We start from the raw sequence: 23255 nt of genomic DNA, 5'->3' as shown, positions 1-23255 counted from the left end.
TTTAAAAATCAGACTTAATCTCTCTCTGCGACAATGCACGCCGTGGTTTGGATAATTCAAAAATAGCTGATAGACATTTTTTCAATTTAGAAATTTAGAAAAAAAAACGAATATTGCGGAAGATGGGAGAACTAATGAGGGGTGTCCAAACGTCCAAAAAGTGTCCTTTATGTCAATAAGTTGTACATCAGCGGTTTTGGTGGAAAGTTAGAATTCAAAATCAAATATAACTGATTTAAAGTTAATCAAATTACTGGCATCAACATCTGTATGAATCAACCTATGATTATGGGTGCTTGGCTCACAACAAAGCTCAGGCCCCGAAACAAAGCTCAGGTGAATTTTTTCGCTTCTAGTGTTCTCTGAACGTTATGTAGGCAGTTTTTAAAAGACTGGAAATGAAGAGGCAGTACTTAGCGTAAAAAATGGTTTTAGAATGTGATTTTTGTTGGAAAAGTAACAGTTATGAGACTTTTCTGAGCGTTTCAGCCGACTTTATTCCTTTTTTGCACATTTTTGCACATCTTAAAACATATATTTTTGCTTAAAAATGTATGCCTTTGAATTCTCTAAATATTCTGTTTGTCTATACAGCTAGTTCTCTGCTTGGTTTTTTTTGCGTTCGTAACCTACCATTCTCCATTTCACTTTTCAAATATGAAAATCAAATTTCATTGTTCCTGTACAACTTTTGTGCTATTTATATAAAGTTTGATGATATACAAAACAAAATGGATTTGAAAAAAAAAACCATCGGCAATTTGTATCACTGGAAATTTCCTCAATGATTATCAGACCACAATAAACGCGGACAAAAAAACTGTTTGCTTTAAATCAAGTCAAATGAAGCTGACGAATTTACAACCTTATTGGAAAAAATTTGCGAGCTAGAACTGTTACCAATTGCATTTTTACTGAATTAAATTATTAGCAGTGAAATTCAGTCCTTCGAAAGATGAAGCAATTTAAGTATTCTGAAGATAGACGCCACAATCGCAACAGAAACGAAAAAATCAGTAGAATAGAAATGTATACCATGGTCGAGGTGTCACCGCCATTCAACGCAAAATTATTTAAGCTAAGTGCTGAATGCGAAAAATTTTGTAAGATAAGCGGTGAATGCGATGAAATATATAAATCAGGCAGTGAATGCAGTGAAAAAATTCAACGCAATTTCGCCGCTGAATTTAATCGCTGAATTTAGCGCTGAAAATACATAAAATCCCTGCTTTGAAAAAAATTGTCCAATTTATGTATGATAAGCGGTGAATGTGATTAAATTACATAAAATCACCGCTTAACTTAGTGGTGAACTTACATAAATTCACCGCTTAGAAAAGACGTGTTAAAATTGTGTGGGAACAGCAACGAATGAGGTGAAATAACAAAGTCACCGCTTAGAAAACACTTCGAATTCTCTTTTGTTCAATGAAGTTAAGATACATTTATTGAAAGACGCACGGAAAATTTACCCACGAATTATCATACATCTTTTTGAAACATTTTTTAGGCGTTGAATTTATGTAGCTTCACCACTAGAGTTAGCGGTGAACTTACATAATTTCACCGTATTCACCATATTGCACCGCTAAAATTTGTAATTTCACCGCTTATCTTGCAAAAGTTCGACGCATATGTTTTACATAAAAGAAGAGTGAGTTCGATTTTAATTCAAAACAATTATGCTAAATTTAAGCGAGAAGTGGCGCAGTGGCAGAAGCAGTATAATTTTTGTAAGTTCACTGCTGACTCTAGCGGTGATATTACATAAATTCACAGCATTCACCGCAGTTCACCGCAAAATTATATTAAAAAATTGCGATGAATAATTCAACTTTTCACCGGTTAACTTACATATTTTTCCGATTTTTTCCCGACCCGGGTAATGACCAGCTGTATATTGAAGCAGGGTAATATAATGTTGTTTGTGTTGAGTTCAATAAAAAATAAATAACAATCAGTTGCTAAATATCAATCAATTCACTTGATTTGTGTATACACGCCCAAAAGTTCAGTTAAACGAAAAACTCTCAAAAATTTGAAACTCAAAGGAGGGCGCAATTTTTGGAAGTGGAGTAATATAATGTTTTTTTTGTGTTGGTTTTTTGTGTGGGGAAAAAGATTTATCTAGAGGAAAATTTCAGAATTTAAATATCAAAAACTTAAATACTCTGCAGAAAAAACATACGGCTGATATATATGACTTTTTTGCAACTTCAATTCAAAACAACAGAAAAAATCTTTAATTCTCTTTTTTACATTCTAATTTGGACTATGACAATAAAAAACTGGGAGAAGTAAACTCTACAAAATGATACAAAAGCAAAAAATAAAGTACGATGACCGAAACGTGAGTTTTTATCATCCGTGAATTGTCTATGAACACAAAAACTGATATAAAATTTTAAGCACTGTTAACTATCTTGAGAAAAATCATGGACAAAAACTTATAAAAGCAATCCGTTATAGCTAAAAAAAGAACCTTGGTTAATAACAAAACAAAAACTAACAATAAAAAAATGAGCTATTTATTGTTGATGAGCAAAATTGTTTTGAAAACAGAAAAAAATAATAAAAAGAAGAAAACTAGAAAATTAAAATTTTACTATATGACAGTAACATCAATTTATCCAAATACACGTCATTAAATGCGACTAACTCTTGAGATTTTTTTTCAGGTAAATAACCAATGTAAAGTCGGTTTTACAAGTTGTCTCGTTTGGGAGAAACCTGAATTGAAATTGCGTGTAAACATCTCGTTCAATTCGAAAACTTCTGTAAATGATTGCTACTATCAAATGCAAAAGAAGTTCAATAAAGATTCTTGGGGCTGATGGATCTACGATGAACAGAGTGGTTTCGAAAACTGGAACAATTATCGAGTTATTTTTCAAACGAAGCTGCAGTTTATTTTACTACACATGAGGAAGAACATTTAAAAAAAAGTTCTCAACAAGCAGCTCTTGTTTAAGAAAGTTTTAATTTGCTTCATAAATGCATCTTAGATCAAAAATTGATATTAAAACCAAATTATGTTTTCAGAGTTTTACTGAATTTTAATTGAAGGCTACACTCGCCATCCAGTCTCTGCCCAAACGCTGTTTTTAAACATATTTTGATCTTTTTCATAATTTTTTAAGCTTGATTTTTTTGCAACTTCAATTCAAAGCAACAGAAAAAATCTTTTATTCTCTTTTTTACATTATAATTTGGATTTTGACAATAAAAAACTGGGAAAATTAAACTCTACATAATGATACAAAAACACAAAATAATATACGCTGAACGAATCGTGACTTTTTTCGTCCGCGAATTGTCTATGAACACGAGAATTGACGTGAAGTTTTAAGCACTGTTAACTCTCTTGAGAACAATCATGGAAAAATACTTTTCAAAGCAATCCGTTATAGCTAAGAAAAAGAACCTTGGGCTGATAACAAAATAAAAACTAACAACAAAAGGAATGAGCTATTTATTGTTGAATGAGCAATTTTTTTGAAAACAGAAGAACATAATAAAAAGAAGAAGACTAGAATATTAATATTTTACTGTATGACATGAACCTCAATTTTATCAAAAACACACGTCATCAAATGCGGCCAACTCCTAAGAATTTTTTTCAGGAAAATAACCAATGCGAAGTCGGTTTTACAACTTGTCTCGTTTGGTAGAAACTTGAACCGAAATTGCGTATAAACATCTCTTTCAAATCGAAAACTTCTGTAAATGATTCCTACCAGAGAATGCAAACGAAGTTCAATAAAAAATCTTGGGGCTGATGAGGTTACAATGCCCAAAGTGGATTCGAAAACTTGAACATAATCGAGTTGTTCTTCAAACGAAGATGCAGTTTCTTTTACGACACCTGAGGAAAAACATTTCAAAAAGTTCTCAAAAAGCAGTTCTTTTTTATGAAAATTAGATCGAAACTTCATATTAAAACCGAGTTTTATTCTCAGAGCTCTACTGAACGTTAATCGAAGGCTACTCTCGCTAACCAGCCTCTGCCCAAACGCTGTTTATTAAGCATATTTTGAGATGTTTAATGTTTTTTGAAGCTTGACAGAAAATTTACTACGCAAGTGAGAACCTTTTAAGAGATGACAGAGGAATAATTTCTGGAACGAGAAAAAAAAAATTCGTAAAACGTAATATCGCTTGGGTTTTTTATTGGGTAACATAAGTTTGTGAAAGCCCAATTACGTACAAATTTATTCTTTTTAATGTACGACTTTTTGTTTTCGTTTAATTCACACACTGTCAAACATTTTCTCAGTTCTAACGATAAAAAGATTTTTTCCTCTACAAATTGCATAATAATCACAACGATAGTTATTCTCTTCCTCTCATGATAGACCTCAAAGTGGAGCATGTTTCCTATTAGCAATCGCGCTGGGTTGTCTCTTTAAAATTTATTATCAATTATGGTTTGTTTGTGAGGGCAATAGAATCAAGAACAATTTTTTATTATCAAAGGACCTTGGGGGAAAATCAGGAAGCTAAAAGAATCCCATTTTGTATGATACGTTTTGAGTTATTCGGTAAAAACTCACGTGAAACAATTCACGCTATATGAAATCCGCTAAAAATCCTGATCTGATGCTGCTAAAATTGCGTTTGGTTTTTCGGCCCGGTTTGGTTTTTCGGCCCGGTTTGGTAAACTTATCGGCCCGGTTTGGTTTTTTCATTGTTTTTAAATCATAATTTGTTGAAATGAATTGAGCACACTAGAGTCCATTCACTTGAGGACGTTATTTTGGGACTGTAGCGTTGTTTGCGTAGGCAGCGCCCAGCTTACTACTCATCACACAATTTTCTTTGATTTCATATTATATCATTTTTAGATCGTATTAATCATACTAAGGCATTTTTGATTTGGATTTTATTTTTCGTAGTATTACAAAGATCATATATGATGTCTTGAAAAACATAGAATAAAAAAATTGAAGGCCGAAACTTCTATAATCTTCAATTTCGGTTGTAGTTTTAAAATATTTTTCTTGGAAACCATACAGAGTTTTATATGACATAAAAAACTTTGAAGAATGTCACAGAATTTCCTTATAATGTATTCCTACGGCAATTTTATTTAAGATATTGCATGCGCAGTCTAGTTTTGACGCTTTGAGTGAGCTAGAACAATAATTTTCAAGTGCATAGTTTTAGAAAATTGTTTCGAAGAAAGTTCGATGCGACAATTTAGTTTTGCGTGTTTCCTAAAACTGAGTATTCAGATGTATAGACTAGCTTCACAGAAAGTTACTTAGTTATAACTTAAAAAAAAACATTGACAGAAATAAGTAATGCCTTATCGGTATAACTTTGAAAACGCAATTGGAAGGAAAAAAGATTCATTAATCTTGGTAAGCGTGATAGGATCTTATATGGTTGCTTGGTACCCATACCAGGATCATACATGTTTTTTTTGTTTTATTATAGGATACTACTGTTTAATCAAGTATGGACAGTTTGAAATCACGTTTCATACTTGTATGAAATCAGAAAGACTTCAACCCGGGCATATTTAAACAGCCAGACATCGCGTAAGGGGAATCTAAGTTCGCTCGGCCACGTTTCAAGCTTTGTCGTTGAACTTAATGCATATTTAACCTTTGTTTCTATGAATAAATAATAATATTACCCAATGTCGTGACTTGTCTAAAACGTTTAAGCTCAAGTGATCTCGTGACAAAGTCCTAAGTCTTTGGTCCGGCTAATTTCTGCTTTCTATTGTATACTTTGAGAGAGGCAGAGTTTTAAGAGCTCTGATTTTATTTAAAACCAACCCTCAGGCTTTTCCACTTAATCCGTTCTTTCATTTTGCTTCATAAATGCATCTTAGATCAAAACTTCATATTAAAACCGATTTTTATTCTCAGAGCTCTACTGAACCTTAATCGAAGGCTACTCTCGCTAACCAGTCCCTGCCCAAACGCTGTTTATTAAGCATATTTTGAGATGTTTAATATTTTTTGAAGCTTGACAGAAAATTTACTACGCAAGTGAGAACCTTTTAAGAGATGACAGAGGAATAATTTCTTGAACGAGAAAAGAAAGTTTCGTAAAACGTAATATCGCTTGGGTTTTTTACTGGGTAACATAAGTTTGTGAAAGCCCAATTACGTACAAATTTATTCTTTTTTCATGTACGACTTTTTGTTTTCGTTTAATTCACACACTGTCAAACATTTTCTCAGTTCTAATGATAAAAAATTTTTTCCTCTACAAATTGCATAATAATCACAACGATAGTTATTCTCTTCCTCTCATGATAGGCCTCAAAGTGGAGCATGTTTCCTATTAGCAATCGCGCAGGGTTGTCTCTTTAAAATTTATTATCAATTATGGTTTGTTTGATGAGGGCAATAGAATCAAGAACAAATTTTTATTATCAAAGGACCTTGGGGAAAATCAGGAAGCTAAAAGAATCCCAATTTGTATGATACGTTTTGAGTTATTCGGTAAAAACTCACGTGAAACAATTCACGCTATATGAAATCCGCTAAAAATCCTGATCTGATGCTGTTAAAATTGCGTCGCTAACTTATCGGCCCCGTTTGGTTTTTTCATTGTTTTTAAATCATAATTTGTTGAAATGAATTGAGCACACTAGAGTCCATTCACTTGAGAACGTTATTTTGGGACTGTAGCGTTGTTTGCGTAGGCAGCGCCCAGCTTACTACTCATCAAACAATTTTCTTTGATTTCATATTATATCATTTTTAGATCGTATTAATCATACTAAGGCATTTTTGATTTGGATTTTATTTTTCGTAGTATTACAAAGATCATATAAGATGTCTTGAAAAACATAGAATAAAAAAATTGAAGGCCGAAACTTGTATAATCTTCAATTTCGGTTGTACTTTTAAAATATTTTTCTTGGAAACCATACAGAGTTTTATATGACATAAAAAATTTTGAAGAATGTCACGGAATTTCCTTATAATGTATTCCTACGGCAATTTTATTTAAGATATTGCATGCGCAGTCTAGTTTTGACGCTTGGAGTGAGCTAGAACAATAATTTTCAAGTGCATAGTTTAGTTTCAAGTGCATTTAGTTTTACGTGTTTCCTAAAACTGAGTATTCAGATGTATAGACTAGCTTCACAGAAAGTTACTTAGTTATAACTTAAAAAAAACATTGACAGAAATAAGTAATGCCTTATCGGTATAACTTTGAAAACAAACGCAATTGGAAGGAAAAAAGATTCATTAATCTTGGTAAGCGTGATAGGAACATATATGGTTTCTTGGTACCCATACCAGGATCATACATGTTTTTTTTGTTTTATTATAGGATACTACTGTTTAATCAAGTATGGACAGTTTGAAATCACGTTTCATACTTGTATGAAATCAGAAAGACTTCAACCCGGGCATATTTAAACAGCCAGACATCGCGTAAGGGGAATCTAAGTTCGCTCGGCCACGTTTCAAGCTTTGTCGTTGAACTTAATGCATATTTAACCTTTGTTTCTATGAATAAATAATAATATTACCCAATGTCGTGACTTGTCTAAAACGTTTAAGCTCAAGTGATCTCGTGACAAAGTCCTAAGTCTTTGGTCCGGCTAATTTCTGCTTTCTATTGTATACTTTGAGAGAGGCAGAGTTTTAAGAGCTCTGATTTTATTTAAAACCAACCCTCAGGCTTTTCCACTTTTTCCGTTCTTTGAGGACGAAAAGTCACCCGTACCCCGGTTCGAGGAAAAATCGGAAGAATATGTAATAAAAGCGGTGAAAAGTTTTTCCTTTCAACGGAAATTTTGTATATAGTTTTGCGGTGAAATGCGGTTAAATTATGGAATTTCACCGCTAGAGTAAGCATTGAAGATACAAAAATTCACCAAATTTCACCTGTTACTACAAATTATCATCCTTACGCGGATTCGAACCTCGCATCTCATGTGTGTCAGCACCACTAATCTGACCAAATTTTGTTGGGAATTTAAATCAAATTCAAATTACTTTCGGTAAAATATGCGCGTTGAATATTTGCAAGATTAGCGGCGAAATTACAAATTTTAGTGGTGAAACGTGATGAGTTTTTGTAAGTTTACCGCAGGCTCTAGTGGTTAAATTACATGAATTCACCACTTAACAAAAATTTCACAAAGATGTTTGATTACTCGTGGGTAAATTTTCCGTGCGTCTTATTATAATGTATCTTAAATTCTTTGAACAAAAAATAAATCGAGGCCTTTTCTAAGCGTTGATTTATACATTGGTAATATACGTTGCTATACACGTCCAAAGTTGACAGAGTGCATCAGAAACAGAACATTTATGTAGTTTCAGCACTATCTTAGGCGGTGAATTTTGGTAATTTCATCGCATTCACCGTTCATCTCACATATTTTTGACACTTTTTTTCAAATTTTTTTTTATGTAATTTCACATCTACCAGGTGATAGAGTTTTTCTCCACCGCATTCACTGCCTGATTTATGTAATCTCACCGCATTCACCGCTTATCGTACAAAATTTTCCATATTAACCGCTTATCTTACATAATTTTGCGTTGAACCGCGGTGACCCCTCGACCCAGGTACTCCAAGTGTGTTTCAGTATTGGGCCAGTGTAAGTGCTATTCCTAATCATTACTGAATGATAGACGAATTCATGTCACCTTTTTGACTTGTCAGACTTGCATTCAGTCTGATTTTACAATGGTCAGACTTGGGCCGAGTGCCAAATTAAAGTTACGTACGGAGATGGAACCCAGGATTTCCCATTTCTTAGACCTTTATTGTCCTTTCTGCGCCACCCCGGCCATTGTAAATTTAGTTTTTGGGTTAATACGCTTAAAAGAAGCAAAGTTCAAGCGAGAAAGCGAGTAAAATATATTACATGCAAGACGTATTTACAATTTCCCAGTACTGATTTTATACTTGGAGTTCGGGTACGGGCAAGTGTCACACGAAAAGTCGCTTTAAAAGACTTCGTGTAGGAGCGAATAAACACGAAGGTATAATTCGGCTTCAAAAAAGATTAAGAATTTAGGTTGAACTCATGCAGGTTGAGGTCATGTTGTTTTGTTCGGAGGTCGTCTGATCAGATATCATTTAGGTTTGAGAAATAAGTTTAACTATTTTCGATTTTGGGCCAGGTTGTAATAATGACATAACTGTTAATATAACTAACTTGTGGTGGTCTGAACGGGTAATCTTGAGGAAATCTGATTGACAATGTGAAAGTTCCACCCTCGTAGGGACTGTCTTTTGGACCCTTGATTGCTACCTGCCACGTGAGCAAATCTTCATCTTCACCCACGGGACCGGCTGTGCAATAGTCGGGTGGGGTCTCTTTCAGCTTCTTCATTTCCTGAAATGATGTTTCACTCCATTGTATAGAATGAATATTTTCCTAGCTATGGAGTTTTACTGACCACTGATCAAAGCTAGTGCAACACATTATTTTTAGCTGTGGGACCACAATTGTGGGACTGCAATTGGAATTACAGCAACTGCTTCCTCGAAAAAATTTTAGTCTTAATTTCATAGTTTCTTCTTTCTTTCCAGATTTTTAATTGATCTTGATTTTCATCAAAACATCAATAGCAATTTTTTGATTAATAACGTTAAGAAATCTTTGGTATCTTTGGTTTCAAACTTAAGAAAGATTCGGTACGGTCGTTTTTGGACGCAAGAGAGATTCGATATGCTCCGTTTTAGAAGATTCGTATGCTCGGTATTTAAACGTAAGAGATCATCGGTATGTTCGGTTTAAGACGTAAGAAATTGTCGATGTTTCCATTAGAAAATTTGATTTTCTCTTTATAATGTCGGCAATCCTTGTGTTACGTTTTTTTTGATGGAGTTTCAGGCGTTCTCCTTAAAAAATTTCTGGGAGAATGCGCAAACTCATTGAAAATTCTCTTTGAGCTCATTTGCAAAAATAAATGAATGTGTAAATTTCTTGGTCAATTTTGAATTCAAAAATGTAACATACTTTTGTACATTGATGAGAAATCTTTTGATTATTTCGCATTCACTGAGTTTTGACGCGCTTTCTTGTAGCTTGCAAGCAAAGTTTTTGACGGTTGGTTGCATTTAAAAACGCACAGTGCTTATCCTTTTCATTGTTCGGTCCGCTCAACTAATCTGCTTTTCAGACCCGGAAATTAATTAATCCTGGTGTTTCTCTAAAAGATACCGAATCTCACTTAAGTTAAAAAAAAACCATACCGAGCTTCTCATACGGTTAAAAAGGACGACACCGAATCTGTCTTACGTTTAAAAACGACGATACCGAATCATTCTTATTTTAAGTACCAAACAAAGACAACGATATTGGAAATATTGTTGTTTTTCGGGTAGTGAAGAAGGACGATACCGACGATTTCTTAGTCTTAAAAAAATCTCAACTAGGGCGGGTTGCAATTTTGCGCCAGGTTTAAAGCAAGCAATGTGAGTTTGAATTGGTGCTCATTTTTCTGCACATTTACTAAAATGTTTGCTTAGACGACTGTTGTAAATTTACTTTATCTAAATGCTTACGATGCAAATTTTCTACTGGAAAAATTCTTTTGAAGTTTTTGTTGCAGACAAAAACTTCTTCTCGCGGAGAACCCCATTTTTTTCCTAATATTTCCACCCATCTTTCCATTAAAAAGTACTTACTTGAGTAATTGTCTTGCGAGCCATTACTTTGACCTCCAGAAGACTTGCCGTTTTACCACGCGGAACTCTTTGAAATGATGTAAACCTCGTCAAAATAAAGCAAAATTGCAACGTAATTCAGAAGTAACAAAAATTAACTCGATTAAAGCTGAAATAACCTTTCAAAAATAAACGCAGTTACTCAAGTCCTAAGAACACTGAATTTCGCAAATTCAACATTAGCAAATATAAAACATAGTGGAATAGAATGAATCAAGCTTTTACAAAAGGATAATCAAAATGTTCGACGTAAGAGAACTCTTTTGGCTGTCAGTTCAGTTTTTCATGGTAACTTTTAGGGGAACTTCGAATATTTTTTAATAAACCTAGCCAAATTATCACCTAACATTATCATTTTTCAGTATTTTATCACTTAGAGACATTGCACTCTCTGTGTGCCTTTTTCATATATTATCACGAACAACTTTGACGTACACTGGCCCATAAATTTGGATACAAATAAACTACCCGCAGGAAAATTGGATACTTTTAAGTTCTGTGCAGGAAAGCAAGGAGAGACTTCAACCCAACCAGTTGCTCTACCCCAGTCAATTTGACAATAAACAGCGCTACAGTTTTTTTTTTGTTAAATCATCTTTTCTTCAAACACCACCTTCGGTTAACCATTTTTAAACTCAATCAAAAAATTGTTTTGTTTAAAATTATTTACAAAACTTTTTACTCCGTGATAACTTTTCTGAAGTTAAGACTTCTGTGTGACAATGGAGTTTGAATGCATACGCCATTTTGTGCCTCCTAAAATAGTTCTCGTCATTTGCGGCCACAATTGCAAAAGAGGAGGCAATTCTTGAAAAAAAATGTCAGCAAGCTTTTTATTAACAAAAAACTTATCTTAATCGTACGCTTTAGTATCAAATAATGAATATTTTGTAACAATAATAGTTAAAATGGTATCAAAAGAAGAACAGCTCTCTGATGGGTAAAAAACGATAATTGTTGCAATCAGCGTGAGGACAACTTACCAAAATGCAATCTATGCATTTTACTCAAGTCCATTATAACAAAAGCTATCATGCCCAATCTTCCATGTACCCAACGCCAAATTGAAAAAAACAACAAATTAGGCATTATCAAAGCATTGTCAAACGATCGACACTACACAGCCATTAATTAGTAAAATCACAATTAGGTATCAGCTAAACAGTAACTGTATTAGGTAACTTATTGAACTTAATCTACACAGGGCACAGAACTGTCAAATGTACTAAACGAATTAATTTGATGAATGACGTGATTAAATTTCATGAGCAGTATTGAGTTCTATGAGAAGTTACAGAAAAAACATCTCACTCATATGCAAAGTTGCCTCAATTACGGCCAACGAACCATCATGAACTATGAAAATGGCTATAGCCATAAACCTTATCCAGGTCACGTTGCAGCCCGCCTACTGTTTGGCCAATTGAAAAACAAAATAACTAAAACAGAGCTAAAATCAGTCAACGATATGATTAGCGCAAAAAAGAGATAAAGAAAAAGATAAGCAATCAGATGGAGAGTGAACAGTAATAATTTGTAGAAACTAAATAAAATCAGAGTATATCAGAGAGAGATACTTCGGTATTCTGCTTTTTTCTGCTTCTTTTGATTTGGTAATTGAAACGATTGGAAACACTAGAGGAACTTAGGGATTTAGAGTATAACTTAAAAATCAGCTGCAATTGAGCAGAAGCCCTATTTTAAAAATGAATCAATTTGGCCCAACGCAAAACGATCCCTAAAATTTTTTTACTGCTGTGGAATCATTACAGAGACGCAGTTGGAGTATTAGAAATAACTCATTTGAAGATTTGCATCTGATTGTGATATATCCTTTCCCAGGCAATCATCACAGAATGGGAGCCTTTCTTGAGAAGAAATTTCTTGAGGCTGCCATAAAAAAAATCAAATTCATTAGGGTGATAGATGGAGACGAGAATAAAAACCACAGGGTATGGGGTAGTGGATGAAATTGATGGAAAAAAAACATGAAAATTTCCACCTGTAAACTTTTTTTTTCTTCGAAAAAAAACTAGTTTTGGTATATAGCTTGGACGACAAATTTTGACAAATGTACTGGAAAAATTGAAGACACTGAACCATGTATATAGCTAATAACAACAAAAAACTTAGAATTTAATTGTGTTGTTTTTATGCTTGTAATATAATTGAGTTGTGTTTCTCGCATTAATTTATTAATTTCAAAACATCGTTTTTGTGGTGTTTTTTATGTAATTGTAAATATTACTGAAAGATATTGATTTGCTATTTAATATGGGAGAGCAACAACGGAAAAGATGTCACTTATTACCATAAACGAGAAATGCCAACGTTGCTCGTATATAATTTTAGTGTCCGAGAAGTGTCGGAGCCATAAGGGGGGAATAAGCAATAAAGAAGTAATTAAAGTCACTTTAGTAAGAGTTCCGACATCCCCAACAAGGACATATTGTTTTGTTTCAACTGCACTTTATCAGCGAATAATGAGAACTTCTAAACTAATCGTTTATTAGTCAATGATAATGATAAACCACATAATAAGTATCTTGTATCCCATTCACGAAATAAATTTTTCCTGGGCCATCTTTAAAACGTTTAATTAGTATTATATTTCAATGACAATTATTATTTCTGGAAATCAATTTTAAAGATGGAGGTGAAAAATATTCAAGGGTGTAAAAATGAAATTATTCTGTTCAAATTTCTGTTTACCACCATTTGATAACTTATGCTGTGATATGGGTATAAGATAGAAAATTCATTGCTCTGTTTTTTGCAGCAGTTTGAGAGTTTGTGTACGCTGTTTATTCTGTTTGTTTATTTGACTGTTTTTTACGTCACATACCGTCATTAGCAAATATACTCATACACGCACGTATCTACACGTGGAAACATAACCAAAAGTCACTATTCAGTTACAAGGCATTCAATTGGCCTACAATGAAGATAGACTAATCAAGCTGCATATTAGATAATCCTGAATTCGAAGCTTAATTGGATTAAAATGAGTTCGAGCACACCCAGGTTGAGGTGCCAGATGGAAATGACTTCTGATCAGACCGTTCCAGACAAACGTAATCTCTGATCATTTCATCCCAGATCGAGGTAACCTCTGATCAGTTTGATGTGCGCTCAAAACCTCATGTTCGCTTAATCTGCGCTCGAAGCAGTCTCTGATAAGACCTTTCCCGACAAAAGTGACCACTGATCAGACCCAAATAAGTCCGTGAAATGGCCTGTAATCAGACCGTCTCCAGACATGAATTGCCACTGATCAGTTCTTTTTCTATGTCATTATAACACATGGCCCAGATAGTTTCCAGACGATTGACAAGTCGTTTGTGCGCTCGGAATTACCCCTGATCAGACTATCGTGAGCTCAAAAGTCACTCCTGGTAAGAATAGTGCGCACAAATCCTCCTCTGAGCAGGCTAATGTGCGCTCGAATACACCTCTGATCTGATAAGTGCGCTCACAATTGTTCCTAATCAGATTCAGGTGCGCTCGAAAATGCAACTGATTAGTTTCAAATGAATACTTCTGATTAGATTAAATGCATAGATTAGAGTGCAATTGAAATCGCCTCTGATCGTACTTAAGCGCGCTAGAAAAAACCTCTAATCAGACCCAACTGCACTCAAAATCGGCTGTAATTGGACGCAAGTATGCCTGGAGAAGTCTGACTAGATAATGTTTTTAAATACGAAGAAATCTCTTAATATCGCTTTAAATTGTTCCTTTGATAAAAATAGTATGCATTTTGCCATCAATATATTTCAGCACTTATATATTCATTTAGCCAATTCAACGAGTACTGCCCATGTAAAAAAAAATCAAAATATTCAAAAAATTCGTTTGCTATGTCATTGGTACATGTTCCTGAATCAATAGATAAACTTCGACAGCTTTCCCTTAAAATACATGAAAAAATTTGATCTGCATTTATCCAAATTTACTTGTAAAGGGCACCGGCAACTAATATCAGCTGAACCCCTTGACGGTGATCAGAGCAATCAGACGATTGATAAGTATCTGATCAGAACCCTGATTTATTGCTGCTTCTTGGTAGAGCCAACACCTGTCAGTCAAAACTATTACTAAAATTGAGAAAAAGATGCAAACGAAATGATTTCTGATCAGGCCCAATTGATCTCGATTTTGCCGATCTATTTTTGCCGAGTTTGTGCATGCTTGATCTAATCTACCGAATCATGATAACCGATGAGCTTCGAAACTCCATCTAATAAATTTTTTGGGGGGATTCGGAAGATCAACTTGATTTTTAGCGGGAATATTTTCAAAATTCCACTCGATTGCATTTTTTGTAAGATATGCAATTTCTCGCATTGAGTTTTTGTAAGATATGCGGTATTTGTAAAACATTTAGCAGTTTTGCTGATGTAGTTTAGCTTTTGCACTTTTTCTCGGTGAAAGTTATATTTTCACCACGTTCGACGCTAAAAACCAAGATTCTTACATTTTTAAGACTGTTGGCGTTGACACCTCCACCCGGGCAGATCCGACTGGAATCTCATGTGTCCTGCTGCAAATTGATTCCCACATTTGAGAGTTACCAAATAGATGAAACAACATCTCAAATTTTATCCAACAATACTTCGGTCATGTCAAAAAGTGTCCATTTTTATTTGGCATTTTGGAACAACATCCAATATCCTTTCAAATTTTAGGGTGCCGGGACAAAATGAGTAATCAAGCAGCTTAGCGACTTTTTAAGGACACATTTTGCGACTGGCAAAATATTCAATTCTATGGTAAATTTGTGAAACTCGCATAGTGCAAGGTTTCATTCAACGTTGTTGCACTCGATTACTATTGTATAAGTCAATCGAGTCGCAAATGCTTATCAAACACCTAAGCTAGGACAATTGCGCCGCGTTTGCCAATAATCTTTAGGCTCTTTGAATCCTAAACTTTTGAATCGGTTATTCGTGGTGCGAATGGCTCAATATCAATTGAGCAGGCGTAATTGAAATACGATTTGCTAAAGTTGAATTGGAACTGAATTATAGCGATGCAAATTGGAAAATGACAATTGAAATTAAAAAAATGAAATTAAAAAGGAAATAACTTTATTTCACGAGTTAATCACGAAACAGGAAAGACTTAACAAATTGTTTACAGTGTGAACAGAAAATTTCCTGTCTAAAGTATGAACAGATATTAAAGTGGGTTACAAGCAAGATGAACTAAAATTAACTAACTAAATTAAAGCACCTACCCTTCAAATGGAAAACATGAACCAAATACAGTGATGGATATTCTGAGGATAATATCCATCCCGTATGACATTTACCCCTGTTGGAGAAAAATTAGTAGATAAAATCAGAAAATTAATACTTATTCACCACTTATATACATAATAGAATATTAAATAAAAAAAACAAAGAGTTCAAATAGTTTTTGAGTTTTAATCTGAGTCAGATTGTTCTTGAGTTTCAGCTTATAAAACCATCATCTCTCTAGGTAGGTTCGGGTTAGAGTCAGTAGTCCACCTCTCATTGGTGTTCCGTGGTGACACTTCCCCAATAATTTTTGTGTCCGATAGGGGAATATCAACCGAATATCCCTTGGGTCGACGTTCAATATATTGGCCCAACTCCGTATCTCGCTCATTTTTCGTTCCAAATTTCTCAATGCCAGAGTTTCTTAAACGCACTTCTTGTCGATTTGGTTCTTTGATGACGCTTGTAGTTAGACTTATCTTCCCAACTGTACTGCCAGGAGCGTGAACTTCATACAGACAATCTAAGTTTTTTTCTGACGTTGGCTTTCATGGATTTTGGGCGCAATTTTCACTTGAACACTACGTTCGATACGCGGAATTTGTCGTGCTAGCCCTTCCGACCATATGAGCCGCGATTCAACATCCATTATTTTTTCTTGCTCTTTTTGTGCTCGATTGTTTGCTGCACAAATTAATTTTTCGATTTCAGTATCGGATTATAAGGCCGTGTCAGCCCACTGCTCTTCTGTCGGATAGGATCTGCTAGGAATTGTATCTTCATCTAAATAATGTTGAATTATTTTGCTATAATTTAGATTTTTATTATTCGATTTAGTGGTGATGTTTGAAATTTGTGTTTTGCATTTTCTACCAAAATGTGCCTCGAATGGTGTAGTATCTATTGTTTATTGTTTCGATATTCTTAATCGTTGTATAATTGCACGTAGTGATTGTTCTAAGTTATATTTTTTATTTAGTTGTGTTTTCATACATGATAGTTGTCTTTTAATTGTTTGAATGAGATGTTCTACTAGTCCTATTGCTATATGGCCATTTGCGGTTGCATATATAGTTGTAGTATTATTTTCTGTACAAATTATTTCAAAATTTTTTCCCGTAAAACATCTAGTTTGGTCTAATATTATAGTTCTGGGTAACCCTTGATTATATATGTAGTTATTTAGAAATTTAATTATATTTGTGCCAGAAGCATTATTTACTATTTCGGCTGTAGGGTATTTTGAATATCTATCTACGTTTGTAATAAAATACTGCTCTATGCCTTGTTCGTTAATTATCGGCCCACAAAAATCTATTTGGATTTCATCTTTTCGTTCAATACATTTTGGTAAAGGTGTTCATTTGCATTGCGGAATCACCGATTTTAAGTTCTTACCGATTTCCGTGCAGGCATTGCACTCACTGGCTTTTGCCAGTATATCCCGATGAATATATGACCACCAAACATTTTGTGCTAGCGACAGCACAGCAAAGCTCCCTGGGTGCGTTGAGTGGATATCTTCTAAAACTGCGTCCTTGATTGCCTTCGGTATTGCAATTCGTTCATCCAGACGAATGCACTCATGTTTTACACTAAGGTCCCGCCAGTAGAAAAAGATGTATGGGCTGATTTCTTCCAACCTGTCCGGGTCATCTCTGTGCACACAGTCGAGGACTTCCTACAAAATTGCTTCTTTCCCGGTAAGTTTTGCTGGTAGTTTTTTAGTAAAGACTTTATTGAGGGTATGGATGAAATGCAAGTCCTCTGTTGCATCGAGTAGACTACAAAAGGGGTTGTTTCCGTGTTGGAAGAAGAATTTGCTGCCGGCGTTGAGGGTGTGGTGTCTGAGAAGGTGACTAGACCTCGTCGGGGTAGCTTTATTTGTCTTTGTTCGTCGCATTTTAGTGATTAAGTTGACGGAGCTGTTCTGATTGGAATTTATTCTGACTGAGTTTTGGTCAAAAAGCGAGTTTTGTTTCTGTGGGCTGTATTTATACTCAGGAATTTTTACTTTTGCGCTTAATTTGACATATTTGTGTTAATTACTTGATTTAGTACCAATTATGGGCTCTCTTGGGTATACTTGTTCAAATTGTTCACATTCTTTATTGTCTGACTTTTGCAGTGCTTTTGAAGTAAATTTGTTAATGGAATGTGAATTATTTGCTGTATGATTATTTGGTACAGTTTCTGAGTTTGCAGTTTTAGAAGGCATTTGCGATGCGAATGGTGTATTTAAATACGGTTTAACTGTTGAATTTGAAAATGTTAAATGCGCCGCGAATAGTAATAACTTTCTACAATGTAGTGATTGTGATGCAACTGGTTTAGTATTAAATTGCGAATTATCATTTAATGATGTAGGCTTTTGCGGTGCGATTAACTGGTTTGAATGATAAGAGGGCGAATAAAACTTCGACATGCTATTAAGTTTTTTTATAGTGTTTTGTTTATTTTGAAGTAGATGTTTCATTGAATCACGAATTGTTCGTCATATGTGGAAACTTTTTTAGTTTTTGCGATTGGGTTTCTGGGTAAGTAATTCAACAGGCCCATTTTTGCTCCCGGCATGTGTTCAATTGTAAAAGTGTATGGAAGTAATCCATCTAGAGAGTCGACTATTGTAAGATTTGTTTGATCTGTGTTCTTTTAATATGGATAGTAGTGCACGATGATCTGATATGACAGTGAAGTTTTTTCCATACAGATAATATTTAAAATAGTCAATGACCCAAACTATCCCCAATAATTTTAGTTAATTAACACTTTAACGTTCTTCTTGTGAATTTAGAAATCGCGACGCAAATGCTATTGGTTTCCAACCTTCAGGTGTGTTTTGTTCGAACGCTGCTCCCAACCCTGAACGTGAAACGTTACATTTAACTCTAAAGTCTAATTTCGGATTATAGTGACTATTCTCCGTACTGGCAGCGATTTTCTCCTTTATTAAGATAAAATGTTTATTATGTTCTTCAGTCCAAATGAATTTTGTGGATTTTTTAGAAGTTGTCTAAGTGGATGACATTGTTGTGCTAGGTGTGGTATGAGTTTGCCAATGTAATGTACTGACCCAGGGAAGGATGTTAAACGTTTTAGTGTTGATGGTGGTGGTATTGCTAGAATTGCTGCAGTTTTACTTTCAAGTGGTGAAATGCCAGTTTGTGTAAATTTGTACCCCAAACATTCAGTTTCCGTTTTTGCAAAATGAGATTTTCGGAGATTATTTTTTCAGTTTGTCTTCATCTAATTTTTTTGGAAATTTTGTGACATATGCTAAATGATCGGTTTCAGAACCTGTGCCAACAAGTATTATGTCATCTAAGAAACAATAGATTTTTTGTAGGCCTATCAGTGTATAGTCCATTGCTTTATAAAATTCTGCCGGTATGTCAGTGAGAACGTAGAGTCCTGTTTTAAATCTATAAGTGCCTGTAGATTCTCCACAAATAATATTAAAATTACAGTGTTTCGCAGTATCTTTGTGTAATTGAAATTGACTATAGATATATTCGAAGTCTAATGTGGAAAAATATGCTTGTTGATAGTTTTGGGTGTTTGTGAGGTCTTGTGAGATTATCTCTACTAACATGTCAATTTTAGGCATTCGATATTTGTTTTTGTGTATGGCTTTATTTAATACTTTAGAGTCTAATGCTAAATTGATAGATTGATCTTTCTTTACTGTAATCACGATTGGAGATATGAAATGTTCGTCTGAGCAATTAGATAATTTTTCGATATGGCCTTTATTCTGTAGCCATTCTAATTCTGCCGTTACCCTATGTTGTAGATTAATGGGAACGCGTCGGTCTTTTTGGTGTTTTGCTGTAAAATTTTGATGAAATTTTGATTTCGCTACATGTGTCTTTGATAGGCCAATTCTTGAAACTAAATGAGGAAATTGTGCCGCGATTGTCTATTTAATTTTACCTGTAGAACTATCAACTTTATTAACACATTTACCTTTTTCTGGTTATTGCTGTTGGACAATTGCAAGGCCAAGACTATTGAAAAGATCTCTCCCGATGATGATTTTGTGACCGTTCTCCAAAATTGTTAGGCGGGCATCTTTGCATGTCCAGTTATTGTATGTCACCGTTGTCTCAAGATGTCCAGGGAATTTGATTGGCTCGTTTGAGAAAGTTTTTAAGTCCCTCCTCTCTTTTGTAGTGATCCATATTGCAGATAGTGTAGTTCGAAGTATTCGGTTTGCTAGTGTCTTTGTGATGAGACTGACTACACTTCCAGAGTCAATCATTGCGTTTGCTTGTACTTCTCCAAATTGAATTTTTGCATTTAAGGGTTCCAGTTGATTTGCAAAATCGCAAGAGATGGCCGCCACATAGTTATCAGGGTCGCTATCATAATTGGAGTCATAGACTTGTTCGTATAGCTGTTGATAGCTAGTTATATAATTAACGGATTCTTCATCAAATTCATCAAATTTGTCGATGATTGTGGCTCCATCGTTGGCCACAATTTGTACAAACACTCTTGTACTGATAGTTTGGGGTAAAGATGGGTAACGAGTGAAGTCCTTGCTAGCTGGTTGGTAATTCGCGTTGAGATTGCGGGTTTGAAAAGTGTTAACAGCATTGACTGCGTTTGTAGTTAGAGCCAATTTTTATATATCTTTTGTTGATTTTATGCTACCAATTCCTTTTGAATTGCTACGAATTGCTACCTCGAGTGCTTTAGTAGGTTCAACAGTCTCATTTAGTAATTCTTTCTGAGTCTCATTATCCATCATGTTAAGTATAAAGGCATCCCGAATGAGGGTAGTTTCTTCATTTCCTAAACTACAGTTTTCTGCTTGTTCGAATAGGCGACTGCAAAAACTTTCAATAGATTCGCCCTTTTGTTGTTTAGAAGAAAAGAAGACAAACCGATCATACGTGATGTTTCTAACTTTAGTGACAGATTCCTCCATTGTTCGCCAGAGTTCTTTGAATGGTTCTTTCTCAATTGGAAAGTGGGGGTGTTTACTTTTAAAAATGCGCCGTCTTTCAGTTCCAATGCTTAAAAACAGTGGTGATACTGAGTTTTGTTCGCAAATTCCCCACTGGTTATCCCCACACAAAATGCCAACTTCATCGATCTTTTCCAACGATTTTGCCATTTTAACTTGAGTTGCTGATTGCGAACTTTACGGACCCTTTCCGTTGCTAGTGTATGGTTCTCCACTGGTTCTTTGTATGTCGGTTCGGGTGGGTATGTGACAGTAGCCGGTGGTTCTTTCAGTAAGAGTTCGAGTTGAACCCCTTGTATTGCCAACAATGCTAGCTTCCATTGTCGTGTCCACTTGTCCCACGTCAGAGGTGGGGTAGCAGTTGGTTTCTTCCAAAATGCGTCAACGTGAAGGGGCGTCCTTGAGAATTCAGCTGCTGAGTGCGTCATGTTTTACTCGATTACTATTGTATTTGTCAATTGAGTCGCGAATGCTTATCAAACCACTAAGCTAGGGCAACTGCGCCGCGTTTGCCAATAATCTTTAGGCTATTTGAATCCTCAACTTTTGAATCGGTTATTCGCGGTGCGATTGGCTCAATATCACTTGAGCAGGCGTAATTGAAATACGATTTGCTAAAGTTGAATTGTAACTGAATTATAGCGATGCAAATTGGAGAATGACAATTGAAATTCATAAATTGAAATTAAAAAGGAAATAATTTTTTTCACGAGTTAAGCACAAAACAGGAAAGACTTAACAAAATGTTTACAGTGTGAACTGACAATTTCCTGTCTAAAGTATGAACAAAGTATGAGCAATTTCCTGCCTATTAAAATGGTTTAAAAGCATGATGAACTAAAATTCATTAACTAAATTAAAGCACCTACCCTTCAAACTGAAAACATGAACTAAATACGGCGATGGATATTCTGAGGATAATATCCATCCCGTATGACATTTCCCCCTGTTGGAGAAAAATTAGTAGATAAAATCAGAAAATTAATACTTATTCACCGTTTATATACAGAATAGAATATTAATTAATAAACAAAACATAGTGTTCAAATAGTTTTAATCTGAGTCAGATTGTTCTTGAGTTTCAGCTTCTAAAACTATCATCTCTCTCGGTAGGTTTAGGTTAGGGTCAGTAGTCCACCTCTCATTGAGGTTCCGTGGTGACACTTCCGCAAGGAATTTTGTGTCCGATACGGGAATATCAGCCGAATATCCCTTGGGTCTACGTTCAATATTTTGGCCCAACTCCGTATCTCGCTCATTTTTCGTTCCAAATTTCTCAATTTCAGAGTTTCTTACACGCATTTCTTGTCGATTTGGTTCTTTGATGACGCTTGTAGTTGGACTTATCTTCCCAACTGTACTGCCAGGAGCGTGAATTTCATACAAACAATCTAAGTTCTTTTTCTGACGTTGGCTTTCATGGATTTTGCGCACAATTTTCACTTGAACCTCTTTTTCACTTTTCTGAGGATAATATCCCTCCCGTATGACAAAGGTTTTACAATTTTAATTGAGAGTAGTAAAAAAATCTTGTGTTTCTCAAGTGATTGGTTTTCTCACCCTCGAGCAAAAAATATGCAATGAAGAACATATTTTGGAATATACTTATCGACAATTTAGTAGGATAAGGAGAACAATTTTTCAAATTTGAGTGTAAAGAATGTTGTTGAAGCGCGCTGAGCGTTCAAGCATTTCAGCTCGACTCATAACATTTGCGCTGCAATGATATCTATGAGAAATTTTGTGGCAATTGTTTTGAACCTCGCGTTTTATGGCATTTTGGCCCCTTCAGGGCAGTTCTCTGAAAGCTCGACTGCAGTTCATATTTAATTGTCTCGCAATCCTAAATCCGGGTAGATATTGCATATAGTTTTTGTTGCACTGAAAATTTGTTCAAAAATTGAACTGGGTGATAAAAATTTTTCGAGATGGCTAGTAGATCATAGTATAATAAAGTAGCAAAAGTAAAGTTTTATTGGTTCAACTTTCTCAAAATTATCAGCATTCGTCATGATGAATCCATTAAGAATGAAATTGTACGTGTGTATGTGTGTGGACAAGAGTGACAGTGAAGAAAACTCAATCAAAATCTTTATAATGTGGAGAGATCTTGTACAAAAACTCAATGAGCTTTTTTTGAAGAAATAAAGCTTTTGAACAATAAATTTTTTGAAAAAAAGTTTTAATGAAAAAGTTTGTTACCATTTTTTACGCTCATGTCAGTGAGACAGAGTAAACTCAACATGTCAGTAAGACATGGAAAATCGAGGGCCCAATTTTGCTGATTTAAGGAAATAAAGGTCCCTCACGTTACTAATTGCGGTTTAAGAAGACAAATTTGAGATTTGCATTGTTCCAAATTCAGTCACTGGAGT

The 23255-nt window shown here is 34.8% G+C and overlaps 1 protein-coding gene and 1 pseudogene across 1 annotated transcript in view; both read right to left on the bottom strand.

The window, feature by feature from the left end:
* LOC142358690 (V-type proton ATPase subunit H-like) overlaps positions 1 to 23255 on the bottom strand; it is a 462227-nt gene that overhangs the window by 372635 nt on the left and 66337 nt on the right. The gene's annotated exons all lie outside the window — the stretch shown is intronic.
* On the bottom strand, positions 9089 to 13459 carry LOC142334913 (uncharacterized; annotated as a pseudogene).

Source organism: Convolutriloba macropyga, chromosome 2, assembly GCF_964194025.1.
Source record: "Convolutriloba macropyga chromosome 2, txConMacr16.3, whole genome shotgun sequence".
NCBI lineage: Eukaryota > Metazoa > Xenacoelomorpha > Acoela > Convolutidae > Convolutriloba > Convolutriloba macropyga.
The sequence above is the reverse complement of the archived record's forward strand: the minus strand, read 5'-3'. Positions and strand labels throughout refer to the sequence as shown.